The 14,413-nt window shown below is 49.8% G+C and overlaps 1 protein-coding gene and 1 long non-coding RNA gene across 7 annotated transcripts in view; one reads left to right on the top strand and one right to left on the bottom strand.

The window, feature by feature from the left end:
* PIK3CD (phosphatidylinositol-4,5-bisphosphate 3-kinase catalytic subunit delta) overlaps positions 1-14,413 on the top strand; it is a 98,099-nt gene that overhangs the window by 43,742 nt on the left and 39,944 nt on the right. The gene's annotated exons all lie outside the window — the stretch shown is intronic.
* Positions 2,427-13,313, bottom strand: LOC140709299 (uncharacterized). The gene is made up of 2 exons (XR_012089789.1): positions 13,021-13,313; positions 2,427-2,680 (listed from the first exon to the last, which is right to left on the bottom strand). It is a non-coding gene; the product is annotated as an uncharacterized lncRNA (long non-coding RNA).

The following is a 14,413-nucleotide window of genomic DNA, read 5'->3' as shown; positions in this document are numbered from 1 at the left end:
TCAGGAGTTTGAGACCAGCCTGGCCAACATGGTGAAACCCTGTCTCTACTAAAAATACAAAAATTAGCCGGGTGTGGTGGTGGGTGCCTGTAATCCCAGCTACTTGGGAGGCTGAGACAGGAGAATCACTTGAACCCAGGAGGCGGAGGTTGCACTCCAGCCTGGGTGACAAGAGCGAAATTCCATCTCAAAAAAAAAACAAAAAACAAAAAACAAAAAAACAGTTCCTCATATTCAGAGCCAAGGAAAGGATGTACTCTCCCAGACCACAACTTCTGTTTCTGATGGTTTCAGACATCCAGGAGCCATGACCAGGTCATGAATCTTTTTTTCCCTATTGTGTGGTGTGGTGAGTATTTTAATAAGACAGCCCGTCTGCTGTCATTTGGAAACCGGTGATGATGTGTGGTCTGTTTTTAAATTGAGTGCAGCACATCTAATATGTGATAGTTTCCCAAGATGTGAATGGCTCCATTTCTCCAGCAGGACCATGTTTTGAGAATGGATAAAAAGTTAGCTTCAGATTAGCATCAAAAGCAAGAGTTTTAGAATTAGAGGCTTCCTATCTTGGCTTTGACACTTAACATGTAGGGGATCTTGACAAGTTATTTAAGTTTCTGGGTTCTCATCTGAGAATTAGGATGACAGTACCTCTTTGGATTGTCGTAAAGATGTCGTAAAGGTTGGAAACAATGAAACACCTGGGCCAGGTTATGAGTACCCAAAAAGTTGCAGTTTTTACCTATTGGATGAATGAATCTTTGAGGCCCACACTGTGGTAGGGAATGGATTTTTTAAAAACAATTTGTTTATTTTTGAGACGGAGTCTTGCTCTGTCACCGAGGCTGGAGTGCAGTGGTGCGATCTTGGCTCACTGAAGCCTCTGCCTCCCTGGTTCAAGCTATTCTCATGCCTCAGCCTCCCGAGTAGCTGGGACCACAGGTGCCCACCACCACACCCTGCTAATTTTTGTATTTTTGGTAGAGATGGGGTTTCACCATGTTGGCCAGGCTGGTCTCGAACTTCTCACCTCAAGTGATCTGCCCATCTTAGCTTCCCAAAGTTCTAGGATTACAAGTGTGACCCACCGCGTCTGGCCTAAAGATTTATTTATTTAGAAACTGGGGTCTCACTCTACTGTCCAGACTGGTCTTTTTTTGAGATAAGATCTCACTCTGATGCTCAGGTTGGAGTGCAGTGGTGCAATCATGTCTCACTACATCCTTGATCTCCTGGGCTCAAGCGATCCTCCCACTGCAGCCTCCCAAGTAGCCAGCAGTACGGGTCCATGCCGCCACACCCCACTAATTTTGTATTTCAGTGGAAGACAGGGTTTCACCATGTTGCCCAGACTGGTCTCCAACTCCTGGGCCCAAGAGATCCACCCACCTTGGCCTTCCAAAGTGCTGGGATTATAGGTGTGAGCCACCAGGCCTGGTCTTGAACTCCTGGGCACAACTGATCCTCCCACCTCAGCCTCTCAAGTTGCTGGGACTATGGGTGAGCCCTGCTCAGCCTGGCTCAGAGTGGATTGTAATGACAGGTGTTCTTGTCATGAGTTCTTGCGTAGTGAGCTTTCTCCGTCCATTACCTTATTTGATCTTCCCATGAATGACTCAGATGGAACGCACAGAGCATGTGTCAATGAATACCCCATTTTGCTATGTTGCCCGGGCTGCTCTTAAATTCCTAGGCTCCAGAGATCCTCCTGCCTCGGCCCCCCTCCAAAGTGCTGGAATTACAGACATGAGCCACTACATCTGGCCTTGTCAGTGTTTTCTAGCCTTTCAAGGTAGGGAGGAGCTTGGGTATCTGAGGCAAATACTGCTGGAAGTGAGATCTAGAGCAGGTCATTTTCTTCCTCTCCCAGGATGGTGGCAAGAGCCACCCCTGGCCCTGCTCAAGGGGCCTGGACTGGAAGGTGTGGCATCTCACAGTGAGGTCTGCCCTCCAGTGACCTTGGCCACAGCAGTGGATTCTGGTGTCACCTGTGAGGCTCACAAGGCAGCACCCCAGGAGCCCTTGTGCTGCGGGTTCCCAGGGGGAGTGGGTAGGAGATGGCCGGGCAGCTGGCAGTAACCTGGACCCTGATGGGCCATGTTTCTCCAACTTTCCCACCATCCCTCCAGCCTGAAGAGATGGGATGTCCAGCTCTAGCCTGCAGCTGCCCACCCCAACTGCGACCTCGCTTTGAAGCTTCAACTTCTATTTTTAATGCTAATGTTAATTTTACATTCGATTCCATGATATATCCATGTTTATTTTACTATAAAGCATATTTTCCCCTAACTTGAGAGTCAAATGGGCGCTCTGGGAAGTTTATGGTTTTTCTATGGCTTCCGCTACTCCCAGCACAGCGACTCCAACCAGAGTTTTAAAAATGTGGATTAGGGCCAAAGAGGATGATGAACCATTAGATGCAATTAGGATGAGAAATGCCGAGATTATTTATTTATTTATTTTTAGAGACAGGGTCTCACTCTGTCTCCTGGGCTGGACTGCAGTGGTGCCATCATAGCTCAATGCAGCCTTGAACTCCTGAGCTCAAGTGATCCTCCTGCCTCAGCCTCCTGAGTAGCTCCCAAGTGCATACCGCCATGCCCGGCTAATTTTTTCATTTTCTGTAGAGACAAGGGTCTTGCTCCCAGAGCGTTGAGATTATAGGTGTGAGCCACTGTGCCTGGTGGAGAAACAAATAGTTTAATAGCCTTTTTATCCAATGTGATTTGTTGGTTGAGTAACTGACTTTGGTTTAGGTAGAGAATTATTAAAATGCATTACCTCAAATGTAAACATTTTATTATTTTTTTCTGTGACGGGCCACACAGAGTCCTATATACCTCTCCAGCACCGCTCACCTGGAGAAGCTGCTATGGATGCCAGCTACTGTTTTTTCTCCCTTCCCAATAAATATTTCATCTTCACTTAAAACATGTCAGTGTACATTAGTTCCCTGATCTGCTCTTAGATGGCCAAGGGCTTATGTTTGTGTAGGCCATTGGTTCATCTTTCTGTATAAGGCGTACATGCAATGTATAATCCACTTTTTTTATCTTACTTTTTTTGGGGGCGACAGGGTCTCGCTGTGTCACCTAGGCTGGAGGGCAGTGGTTTGATCACGGTTTTCTGCAGCCTTGACCACCTGGCCTTAACCCATCTTCCTGCCTCAGCCCCCTAAGTAGCAGGGATCATACACACCTGGTTACTTTTTTGTTTTTTTTAATTTTTTGAAACAGAGCCTTGCTCTGTCACCCAAGCTGGAGTGCAATGGTGCGATCTCAGCTCACTGCAGCCTCTACCTCCAGTTCAAGCAAACCTCTTGCCTCAGCCTCCTGAGTAGCTAGGATTACAGGCATGCACAACATCACATCCAGCTAATTTTTGTGTTTTAGCAGAGACAGGGTTTCACTATGTTGTTCGGGCTGATCTCGAACTCCTCACTTCAAGTGATCCACCCACCTCTGCCTCCTAAAGTACTGGGATTACAGGCGTGAGCCACCATGCCTGGCCTTGGCTAGTTTTTTTTATTTTTAGTAGAGACGAAGTCTGACTCTGTTGCCCAGGCTGGTCTTGAACTCCTGGGTTCAAGCATTCCTCCCACCTCAGCCTCCCAAAGTGCTGGAATTACAGATGTGAGCCACAGCGCCCGGCCTTCCTTCTACATTTTAATAATTCCTGCTGAGTTTTTACAGTTGTCTCGCCTGGTCTAATTCCATAATTCTACAGGAAGTTTGTTTTATTGGGTGACTTGTCTTTTACTAGGTTTCTGAAGCACTCCGCTTTGTTTTCTTCATGGAATCAGCTCTTTTCACACCGAGGGTGCACCCTCTTATGTAATAATTACATTATGTGATTACACAGGTAAACAACTGCCATCCGATTGGAGCAGGCGTGGCAACCTCTGTGGGCATGCAGAGACAGGAAGGAGGGCCTGACTCCATGGCATCCCGGGAGTGGTCAGCATGTAGAGACCATTGGCCAGGGTGTTTGGTGAGGGGATGGAGAGCGCTATTCAGCCCTGATTCTGCTAGGTAGGAGTCAGGGTAAGATGTAGGGATCACAGAGCCTGGGCCAGAGGCAGTTTCAACCTAGAAATCTCTCTTAGACTAGGGGAACCCCTCGCTCTGAGAGTGGGTACATGCTCTAGAAGGGAGGCATCGTGAAAAATTTCTTTTCCTGTGGGTCCTGTCAGTGGCATTTGTACTTAGGAGATTTGCCGTTTGCCAGCTGAAAGTTGCCATTTTCATTAACCTAGCTTCCCGTTTCTGTATCTAATAACAATAACAATAAACAGTTTTGTGGTACATACCCTGTGCCAGGCAGTGTCCTGGGCACTTTGAAAATACGAAGCTTGGGCCGGGTACGGTGGCTCATGCCTGTAATCCCAGCACTTTGGGTGGCCGAGGTGAGTAGATCACCTGAGGTCAGGAGTTCAAGACCAGTCTGACCAATATGGTGAAACCCCGTCTCTACTAAAAATATAAAAATTAGCCGGGTGTGGTGGTGGGTGCCTGTAATCCCAGCTACTCGGGAGGCTGAGACAGGAGAATTGCTTGAACCGGAGAGGCGGAGACTGCAGTGAGCTAAGATCGTGCCACTGCACTCCAGTCTGGGCGACAGAGCAAGGCTCCATCTCAAAAAAGAAAAGAAAATACTAAGCTAGCCGGACACTGTGGTTCATGCCTGTAATCCCAGATCACTTGAACTCAGGAGTTTGAGACTAGCCTGGGCAACATGGCAAAACCCCATCTCTATAAAAAAATACAAAATTTAGCCAGGCATGATGATGCGCATCTGTAGTCCCAGCTACTCCAGAGACTGAGGTGGAGGATCGCTTGAGCCTGGGAGGCAGAGGTTGCAGTGAGCCGGGATTGCACCACTGCACTCCAGCCTGGACGATGTAAAAATAAATAAATAAATAAATAAATAAATACGAAGCTAATTAGCCTTATGACAACCCTGTTTGGTAAGTACTACTGTGATTCCCACTTTACAAATGGGGAAACTGAGGCACAGAAAGGGGAAATAACTTACCTAAGTCTTACCCAGCCAGAAAGTGGCAGCGGCTGCTCCTAACCCTGCACCATGCTGCCTCCAAATGTGGGCTTTTTCCCAGGAAGAAGTGCGTAGCTTGGGGAGGGGAGTCCGGATCCCAGGGAGGAGGACTCAGAAAGCCTCTGGGAGTCAGGCGGCCATGCGAGAGGGGCTTCCTGGCTCTTTTTCACTTGTCCCCCTACCCCCATCCCCCCGTCCCCACCTTCCCAGGACTTATTTGGACTCCCAGGCAGAGTTCCTTGTTTGTTTTTGTTTTGTTTCTTCCTTTTCTTAGAGATAGGGTCTCGCTCTGTCACCCAGGATAGAGTGCAGTGGTGAGATCATAGTTTATGGCAACCTTGACCTCCTGGGCTCAAGCGATCCTCCTGCCTCGGCCTCCTGAGCAGTTAGGACTAGGACTACCGTGTGCACCACCACACCAAGCTAATTTTTTTTTTTTTTTTTGAGACGAAGTCTCGCTCATGTCCCCCAGGCTAGAGTGCAGGGGCACGATCTGGGCTCACTGCAACCTCTGCCTCCTGGGTTCAAGTGATTCTCCTGCCTCAGCCTCCCGAGTAGCTGGGATTACAGGGGCCTGCCACCATGCCTGGCTAATTTTTGTATTTTTAGTATACACAGGGTTTCACCACGTTGGCCAGGCTGGTCCCGAACTCCTGACCTCATGATCCGCCCACCTCGGCCTTCCAAAGTGCTGGGATTATAGGCATGAGCCACCGTGCCCGGCCACACCAAGCTAATTTTTGATATTTTTGTAGATATGGGGTCTTGCTATGTTGCCCAGGCTGGTCTCAAACTCGTGGGTTCAAGTGATCCTCCCGCCTCAGCCCCCCGAAGTGCATAAGCCACCGTGCCCAGCCTAGTTCCTTGCTCTTGAAGGTCCTTGTGTCTGATGGAGTTGGTGTCTTGGACTCCGATCCTCTACAGTGAGAGTGGGCAGAGGGAAGCAGCTTCTAGTGCCTGGCCCTTCCCCAGTTGGCTAGGGTGGTGCCCCTTCTCCCCAGTGCCAGGGGCAAGCAAGGCGTGGCTTCTGCAGTCTCCATGGCCTCCTTGCCCCACCCCGGGGCCTCTTTTGGGAAGTTGACCTAGGTGTCCTTGAGCTGGCAGTTGACACCATCCGGCTCCAGTGCACTGGCCTGGGAGAGACAGTGTGGTACGCTGGTTAAGAGCAGGCTCCAGAATAAACCCAACCCCACTTCCTTCCCCGTCACCTCCTTCAGTTCCGCTTTCCTCATTCATAAATCTGAATGCCTGCCTTCAGGGCTTGTCATGATGTTTAATGAGAAAATGGACATCAGGTGCCTAGTCATGGGGGCTGGCCGCTGGAGCCCTGAAGATGAGCCTGATGAAAGATGAAGAGGCTGTGCTGTGGGACAGAGTCTGAACCGATCCCAGAGGCTCCTAGGGGCAGGAGTGGCCCAGAGACCTGCTCTGAGAATAGAAGCACTGTCACAGGCCCCCTGCCAAGGAGAGAGTGTGACTAGGACAATGACTGGTGGGATGACGTGTCCAGAGCCCTCTATGTCATCCCCAGGATTTCTTCCTCTTTGGCTCAGAGCTTATAGGGTTGTCTGCAGATCCCATGAGGATAGGTGGAGAAGGACCCCTAAGCTGACAGCCGGGTGGGGAAGGAGGGCCTGAGTGCTGAGTGCCTGGGCAGGTAGCCAGCTGCAGATCTGACCCCAGGAGAATGGGGCGAACTGCCACAGAGCTGACACTTGACAGGGGGACTGTCATGAGTGTGTGTGTATTTTGGGAGTCGGGGTGTTTGTGATTAAGTTGAGGTCAGGACAGAAGAAGGGAAGTGGAATTTGTAGTTTTAAGAGATATTATGTGGCCATCTTAAGATTGCAGCAGCTGGCCGGGCGCGGTGGCTTATGCCTGTAATCCCAGCACTTTGGGAGGCTGAGGCGGGTGGATCACTTGAGGTTCGGAGTTCAAGACCTGCCTAGTCAACATGGTGAAACCCTGTCTCTACTAAAATATAAAAATTAGCTGGGTGTGGTGGCGTATGTCTGTAGCCCCAGCTACTTGAGGGGATGAGGCAGGAGGATTGCTTCGTGCCACTGCATTCTAGCCTGTGTGACAAAGTGAGACCCTGTCTAAACCAACAAAAATTACAGCAGAGCTTACATCTGGGAATTATAGGCCATGATCTTCCAGATTATGCATGTGGATGTTTTAAATATATATGCCGTACATTTTATGTGTTTATTCATGCATACTGTATGTTTTTAATCATACGGAATCAATACAAGTTAGTTATTCAAAGTTTGTAAAATACAGATTTGCCAAAGTAAAAAAAAAAAAAAAAGAAGAAGAATTTGGGCTGGGCATGGTGACTCATGCCTGTAATCCCAGCACTTTGAGAGATCCAAGGTGGGCAGATCACCTGAGGTCAGCGGTTCGAGACCAGCCCACCCCACATGGTGAAACCGCGTCTGTACTAAAAATATGAAATTAGCTGGGCGTGGTGTAATCCCAGGGGGCTTGGGAGGCCAAGGCAGGAGAATCACTTGTGCCTGGGAGGCAGAGGTTGCAGTGAGCCGAGATCGTGCCATTGTAGTCTAGCCTGTGCAACAAGAGCAAAACTTAATCTTGAAAAAAAAAACAAAAACAAAAAAACAAAAATCCGGCCGGGCACTGTGGCTGTCGCCTGTAATCCTAGTACTTTGGGAGGCCAAGGCAAGAGGATCACTTGAGACCAACCTGGGCAATATAGGGAAACCCTGTGTCTACAAAAAACCAACACAAAAACTACCCAGGCATAGCGGCACACGCCTCTAGTCCCAGCTGCTTGAGAGGCTGAGGCGGGAGGATCGCTTGAGTCTAAGAGGCTGAGGCTGCAGTGAGTCTATGATGGCACTGGACTCCAGTTTGGGTGGCAGAGCCAGACCCTGTCTCCAAAAAAGAAAGAAAGAAAAAAACTCCATCTTCCACCTACCCTAGAGCCACATCACTCAGTGGTTCCTAACCTGTTTCAGATTTTAAATCCCTTTGAAAACCTGCAGAAAAGCATGGACTGTCTCCAGAAAAAGGCTCTTTCATCCACAGACTCTGTTGGTGTGCGGGGAAGGACTGTTTAGGTCCAACCTCTAGCTTCTCTGTCGTATGAGATTCTGACTCTGAAACCAATCTCAAAGGGGCAAATCATTCTGACCCCGTGACACCTCTGTAAGAGACACTTGCCCCGCAACCGATTCAAAGTCTGTCTTGAACCTGTTTCTATTTTCTGTCTTGACCACCTCTTAAAGAAGATATTGTACAAGTTTGCCCCTGCCATTTAAATCCTTTGTCCTAAATTTACTGCCTCTTTTGGAGCTTTCAGCAAGGATCGACTTTCCTTTCTCACTGTGGCATCTGCTCATTTCCGGAAGAGGACCATCCTTTGAGGCATGTGTAAGGCCCCTTTTGTGGAAAGGGCCGTGGCTTAGGCATGTGGGAAAGCAAGCCTGCGAGAACTGGGCGTGAATCTTCTTTCCAGGTGGTCAGGGGAAACTTTTTTATTTTTTCGAGATGGAGTCTCACTCTGTCACCCAGGCTGGAGTGCAGTGGCACCCAGTGCGTGGCTTCGGCCTCAGTTTCCTCATGAAGATGACTATCGTAACTATTTAGTGGGGTTGTTTTGAGGATTTTAGGAGATCTTCAGAGTTCTAGGGATCTCTTGCTGCAAAACAACCTACTCCAAGCTCAGCGGTGTAAAGCAGCACTGTGATGCTCCCGGTCCCAGGGACCGGGAATTCAGACAGAGCTCAGCAGGACGGCCTGACTCTGCTCCATGATATCTGGAGTCAGTTGGGAAGACTCTCAAGGGGTTGGTAACAACTTGAACAGGTGGGGTCTGGAATCATCTGGAAGTTTCTTCACTCATGTCTGGTACCTGGGTGGGATGACTTGAAGGTTGGGCTCAGGTGGGACTGTCAACTTGAGTGCCTCCACGTGGTTTCTCTTTCTGGCTTGCCTGGGGCGTGTCACTGCGTGGTAGCATCAGGGTAGTCAGACTTCTTTTTTTTTTTTTTTTTGAGACGGAGTCTGGCTCTGTCACCCAGGCTGGAATGCAGTGGCGCCATCTCAGCTTACTGCAAGCTCCGCCTCCCGGATTCATGCCATTCTCCTGCCTCAGCCTCCCGAGTAGCTGGGATTACAGGCGCCCAACACTACACCTAGCTAATTTTTTGTATTTTTAGTAGAAACAGGGTTTCACCATGTTGGCCAGGCTGGTCTCGATCTCCTGACCTTGTGATCCGCCCGTCTTGGCCTCCCAAAGTGCTGGGATTACAGGCTTGAGCCACCGCGCCCGGCCGGTAGTCAGACTTCTAACTTAATGCTCAGAATTCCAAGAGCCAGCATTCTACACCAAGGAGGAAACCGCATGGCTTCTTATGGCCCCACCTCTCAAGTCACTTAGCGTCTCTGCTGCCATACTCTCTTGGCAGCGACAAGCCCACTCAGATTTAAGAGGAGGGGACACAGAGGCCATCTCTCAATGGGAGGATTCCCCGAAACCATGAGCCACACATGCTTTTTGGCTGACACTTGAAAGAATGAGCAATGCGGGCCAGGCGCAGTGGCTCACATCTGTAATCCCAGCACTTTGGGAGGCCAAGGAGGGTGAATCACTTGGGGTCAGAAGTTCGAGACCAGCCTGGCCAACATGATGAAACCCAGTCTGTACTGAAAATACAAAAATTAGCCAGGCATGGTGGCGGGCCCCTGTAATCCCAGCTACTTGGCAGGCTGAGAGAGGACAATCGCTTGAAACCAAGAGGCTGAGGTTGCAGTGAGCTGAGATGGTGCCACTGCACTCCAGCCTGGGCGACAGAGACTCCGTCTCAAAAAAAAAATAAAATAAAGAGCAATGCAGCCAGGTGCGATGGCTCACATCTGTAATCCCAACACTTTGTGAGGCCGAGGCAGGCAGATCCCTTGAGCCTAGGAGTTTGAGACCAGCCTGGACAACACAGCAAGACCTCATCGCTACAAAAATTAAAAATTAGTTGGGCATGGTGGCACACACTCAGCTACTTGGGAGGCTGAGGTGGGAGGACCACCCAAGTCGGGGTTGAGTACCTGTGATTGCGTCTCTGCACTCCAGCCTGGGCCACAGTGTGAGACGCTATCTCAAAAAAAAAAAAGAAAGAAAAAGAAAAAAGGAAAAGAAAAAAGAATGAGCAATGCAAACCTGCAAACCTAAGCTTTTTTTTTTTTTTTTTTTCCTCTCTGCTTATATCCTCAACCCCTCAACTCCTGCCCCAGGTCACAAACTCAGGAAGCCTCAATTAAGACAGACTTTTAGTCTAAGGTCGGAGAATTGAGGAAGGAAAGAAGGAAGTGCCAGACGCTAATTAACTTTGCTTTTTAACTACAGATGAGCCACTTTTTGAGTTACCCGGGGGTGAGAATCTCAAAGATAAATGAAAATATGTAAGGATGGCAGGAGAGCAGGGGCCTCTTGTAATTAGGTCCCTCATTCTTGTGCTTTGAGAATAAAAATATCAAGGGTGGAATATGTGAGTAAATATGGAAACTCTCCTTTGAGGATTGTTTTTTGGAGCCCTCCTGTTTATTCTAATTGAATGAAAAACAAACATATAACGGTTTTTGTTTTTGTTTTTTTTTTTTGTTTTTTGTTTTTTTTTTGGTGTTGTCTTTAGTTGTTTTTACTAAAAAATTTATACTTAATTTTTTTTGTTTGTTTTTCTGAGATGGAGTCTCTCTCAGTTGCCCAGGCTGGAGTGCAGTGGCTTGATCTGGGCTCACTGAAACCTCCGCCTCCCAGGTTCAAGCGATTCTCGTGCCTCAGCCTTCTGAGTAGCTGGGATCACAGGCATGCACTACCATACCTGGCTAATTCTTGTATTTTTAGTAGAGATGTGGTTTCACCATGTTGGCCAGGCCAGTCTTGAACTCCTGACTTCAGGTGATCCACCCTCCTCAGCCTCCCAAACTGCCAGGATTACAGGTGTGAGCCACTGCGCCCAGCGGTTATACTTAAAATTTTTTTAAAGAGATGAGTATCTCACTATGTTGTCCAGGCCAGAGTGCAGTGACTATTCACAGGTGCTGTCAATAGCGCGCTGCAGTCTCAGACTCAAGCAATCCTCCTGCCTCAGCCTGTGAGTAGCTGTAGCTACATGCGCCGTCAGTGGTGCCTGGCTTTGCATCTTACTTTTTTCTGACTTTAGCTTTCCTGGTCTTGTCCCCATTCAGCAGTGGTGTCTTATCTGACCACACCTAGAAATGCTGAATGCCAATTTGAGTTAGAAAGAGAATAGCGGAGGCTGGGCGCGGTGGCTCACGCCTGTAATCCCAGCACTTTGGGAGGCCGAGGCAGGCGGATCACGAGGTCAGGAGATTGAGACCATCCTGGTTAACACGGTGAAACCCAGTCTCTACTAAAAATACAAAAACAAAATTAGCTGGGCGTGCTGGCGGGTGCCTGTAGTCCCAGCTACTTGGAAGGCTGAGGCAGGAGAATGGCATGAACCTGGGAGGCGGAGCTTGCAGTGAGCAAAGATTGTGCCACTGCACTCCAGCCTGGGCAACAGAGCAAGACTCTGTCTCAAAAAAAAAAAAAAAAAAAATAGCAGAATTCCAGCAAGGTTGGAGGCTGGGATATTGGTGAGCGTTCAGGAGAAGTTGAGATTTCATCACAGCAAAAGTGTGATGAAATCACACATCACAAAGTGTCAGGTCTTCTAGGGCTCCTTGAAGGGAACAAGGGCTCCAGTGAGTGGGAGCAGAGGCTCATTTGGTTCCCTGCCTTCTGTTTGCGGTTTTAACAAGAGGATTGGCCCTTTTAGTAGCAAGTAGAAGGGCAGGAATCTAATTTCTCTATTCTGATTTTTTTTTTTTTAAGACAAGGTCTTGCTCTGTCACCCAGGCTGGAATGCAGTGGCTCCATCATAGCTCACTGCAGACTCCTGGGCCAAGCAATCCTTCTCCCTCAGCCTCCTAACTAGCTAGGACTACAGGCAAATGCTACCATGCCAGGCAATTTTTTTTTTTTTTTTTTTTTTTCAGTAGAGACGAGGTCTCGCTGTTTTACCCAGGTTGTTCTTAAACTCCTGGCCTGAAATGATCCTCCCACCTCGGCCTCCCAAAGTGCTGAGATTACAGGAGTGAGCCACCATGCCCACCTTAATTTACTCTGATTTTTCTTTTCTTTTTAAAATAGGGACGGGGTCTCACTATGTGGCCCAGGCTGGTGTTGAACTCCTGAGCTCAAGTGATCCTCCTGCCCTGGTCTCCCAAAGTGCTGGGACTACAGGCGTAAGCCACTGTTCCAGGTCTACTCTAATATTTAACAGTGGTCAAATTCATTTATTTATTCACTAAATTATTTATACTCTCAATTTCAGAAAGGATTTAAGGTACCTGAGCTGCGAACAAAGAATCAGAGACTGGTTTTTCCTCCATCTCTGCCACTAACTAGTTGTGCGACCTTGGGCAAGTCACTTGGTCTCCTTGTGTCTGTTATCCATGTGTGACAGCCAGTACTTAATATGAGTGCCAGGCACTGTTCTAGAGATTTTCCATGCATCTGTATTCACTCTTTTAATTCTTCTCCAAACAATTTATTATGGTCTCTATCTTTTTGGAATTTGTCAGGGCAGTTCCAGTTCATCATGGCAATACAGGAAAGTGACTTTTGGGGGCTTTTGCTATTTCAAAGACTCTTGGATTTTTCTCTGGGCTTCAGAGACACCCGTGCCTGACATTCCCAATTTGAACCCCCAGCGAATCATTGGGTTCCATTGCTGATGGGGACCTTGTGTTTGAGCTTGACTTTCACTCCATCCATGCTGGAGATAAAGGGAAGTCTTCACGCCGGGGGACGATTGCAGGACGAGGCCGCTGGGGAGGAGGGCTCCCACACGTGCCGAATAGGGGTGGAGGAACCTCTGAAGCGCGTTTGCCCTTTGGAAAATCTCTTTGGTGTCCTAGCCCCGGGATCATTGTACTTACCAGCTTTGGGGCTCTGCACCCAGAACTCCTCCCAGCCTCTGTCTGCCCGTCCAAGGTCCGGCGTGACTTCCGGTGGCTGATGGCTCATCTTGGGGAAATCCCCCGCCCTGGGGGGTCCGGGGTGGCCTGCAGGGGGCCTGACTCACCCTCCAGTTGGATCAGGGGTTCCCAGCTGCCCTCGGATGTCTGCTGCACCGCTCCCCTCCGGCAGGCGGAGGACGGGAGGAGGGAGGGAGAGGTGGGAGAGCGTGGGGGGCGGGGCCGGGGGCGGTCTCCAACCCCCGGCCCGGGCTCCGCCCTGTCCCGGGATCTGTGAAAGCGCAGCAAGGGTACGGGCAGCTGAGTGCCCGCCTGGTGCAGGGTGTGAAGAGCGAGAGCGCGTGTATGAGCACGAGCGTCAGTGGTCTCTGTGTGTCCGTTTACATGATTGCGCCTGTGTCTGTGTGTGAGCATCTGCATGCAAGCTTGTCTTTTTGACTGAATGTGTGTGACTTCTAGGGACGGCCAGGGAAGAGGGGTGACCCCTCCCACCCTGGCCCCCCCTCTTCTCTCTCCTCCTTGGGGTGCTCTGGGCATCCGGGCCCCCTGGCAGGGCTGCCGGGTGCTGGGAGGACGCAGAGGCCCCGAGGGCAGAGGGAAGCGTCAGGCCTGGGCTGCGCGCGCCCTGACTGGGGAGTTCCGGGTCCCGGCCGCCTGGTCCTTTCATTCCAGGCTGCTTCGAGATTCTCGGGGGGCTTCCGGCCGGCCGTGTTTTCTCCTTGCCGTCTTCGCAGGCACGAGGAAGACTCCTGGGGCTCATCTGCCTGGGATGGGCGGGCCCTGCCTTGACCTCACGTGCAGCAATTAGGACCACCAAGGAGTGTTCTTCAAACCACTTTCTCCCACTCCTCGAGACATGCCAGGGTTGATTCTGGTGCTCGCACTCCGCTTCCTCCTCTGCGTTCCCCGTGGCAAAGGTTTAAGTCTTGGGCTGTGGACCCAAAAGAATATTCTAAGGGGAGATGGGCCCTTGCAGAGCAAGAAGGGTATAGGTTCAGCACCAAACCAAACTGGTGCCAGGGCTAGCTTGGCCCAAGAGGCTGTGCAGACTGTGTCTGTGTGAGTGCATGAGGGTAAGAGTCCCTGCCTGCTGAGCTTCTGCTTCCCCACTCACAACCAAGGGAGAACAACATCTACCTTACAGTGTAGATGCCTGGATAAAAACTGGAGCGCCTGGTCGAGCACTTTGGGAGGCTGTCGCGGTAGGATGGCTTGAGCCCAGGAGTTCGAGACCAGCGTAGGCAACATGGTTAGACCCCCACATCTACAAAAAAATTTTAAAAATTAGCTGGGTGAGGTGGTGCGCACTTGTGGCCCCAGCTACACGGGAGGCTGAGGTGGGAGGATCGATTGA

This window comes from Chlorocebus sabaeus, chromosome 20, assembly GCF_047675955.1.
Source record: "Chlorocebus sabaeus isolate Y175 chromosome 20, mChlSab1.0.hap1, whole genome shotgun sequence".
Lineage (NCBI taxonomy): Eukaryota > Metazoa > Chordata > Mammalia > Primates > Cercopithecidae > Chlorocebus > Chlorocebus sabaeus.
This window is presented reverse-complemented; position numbering and strand designations above follow the sequence as displayed.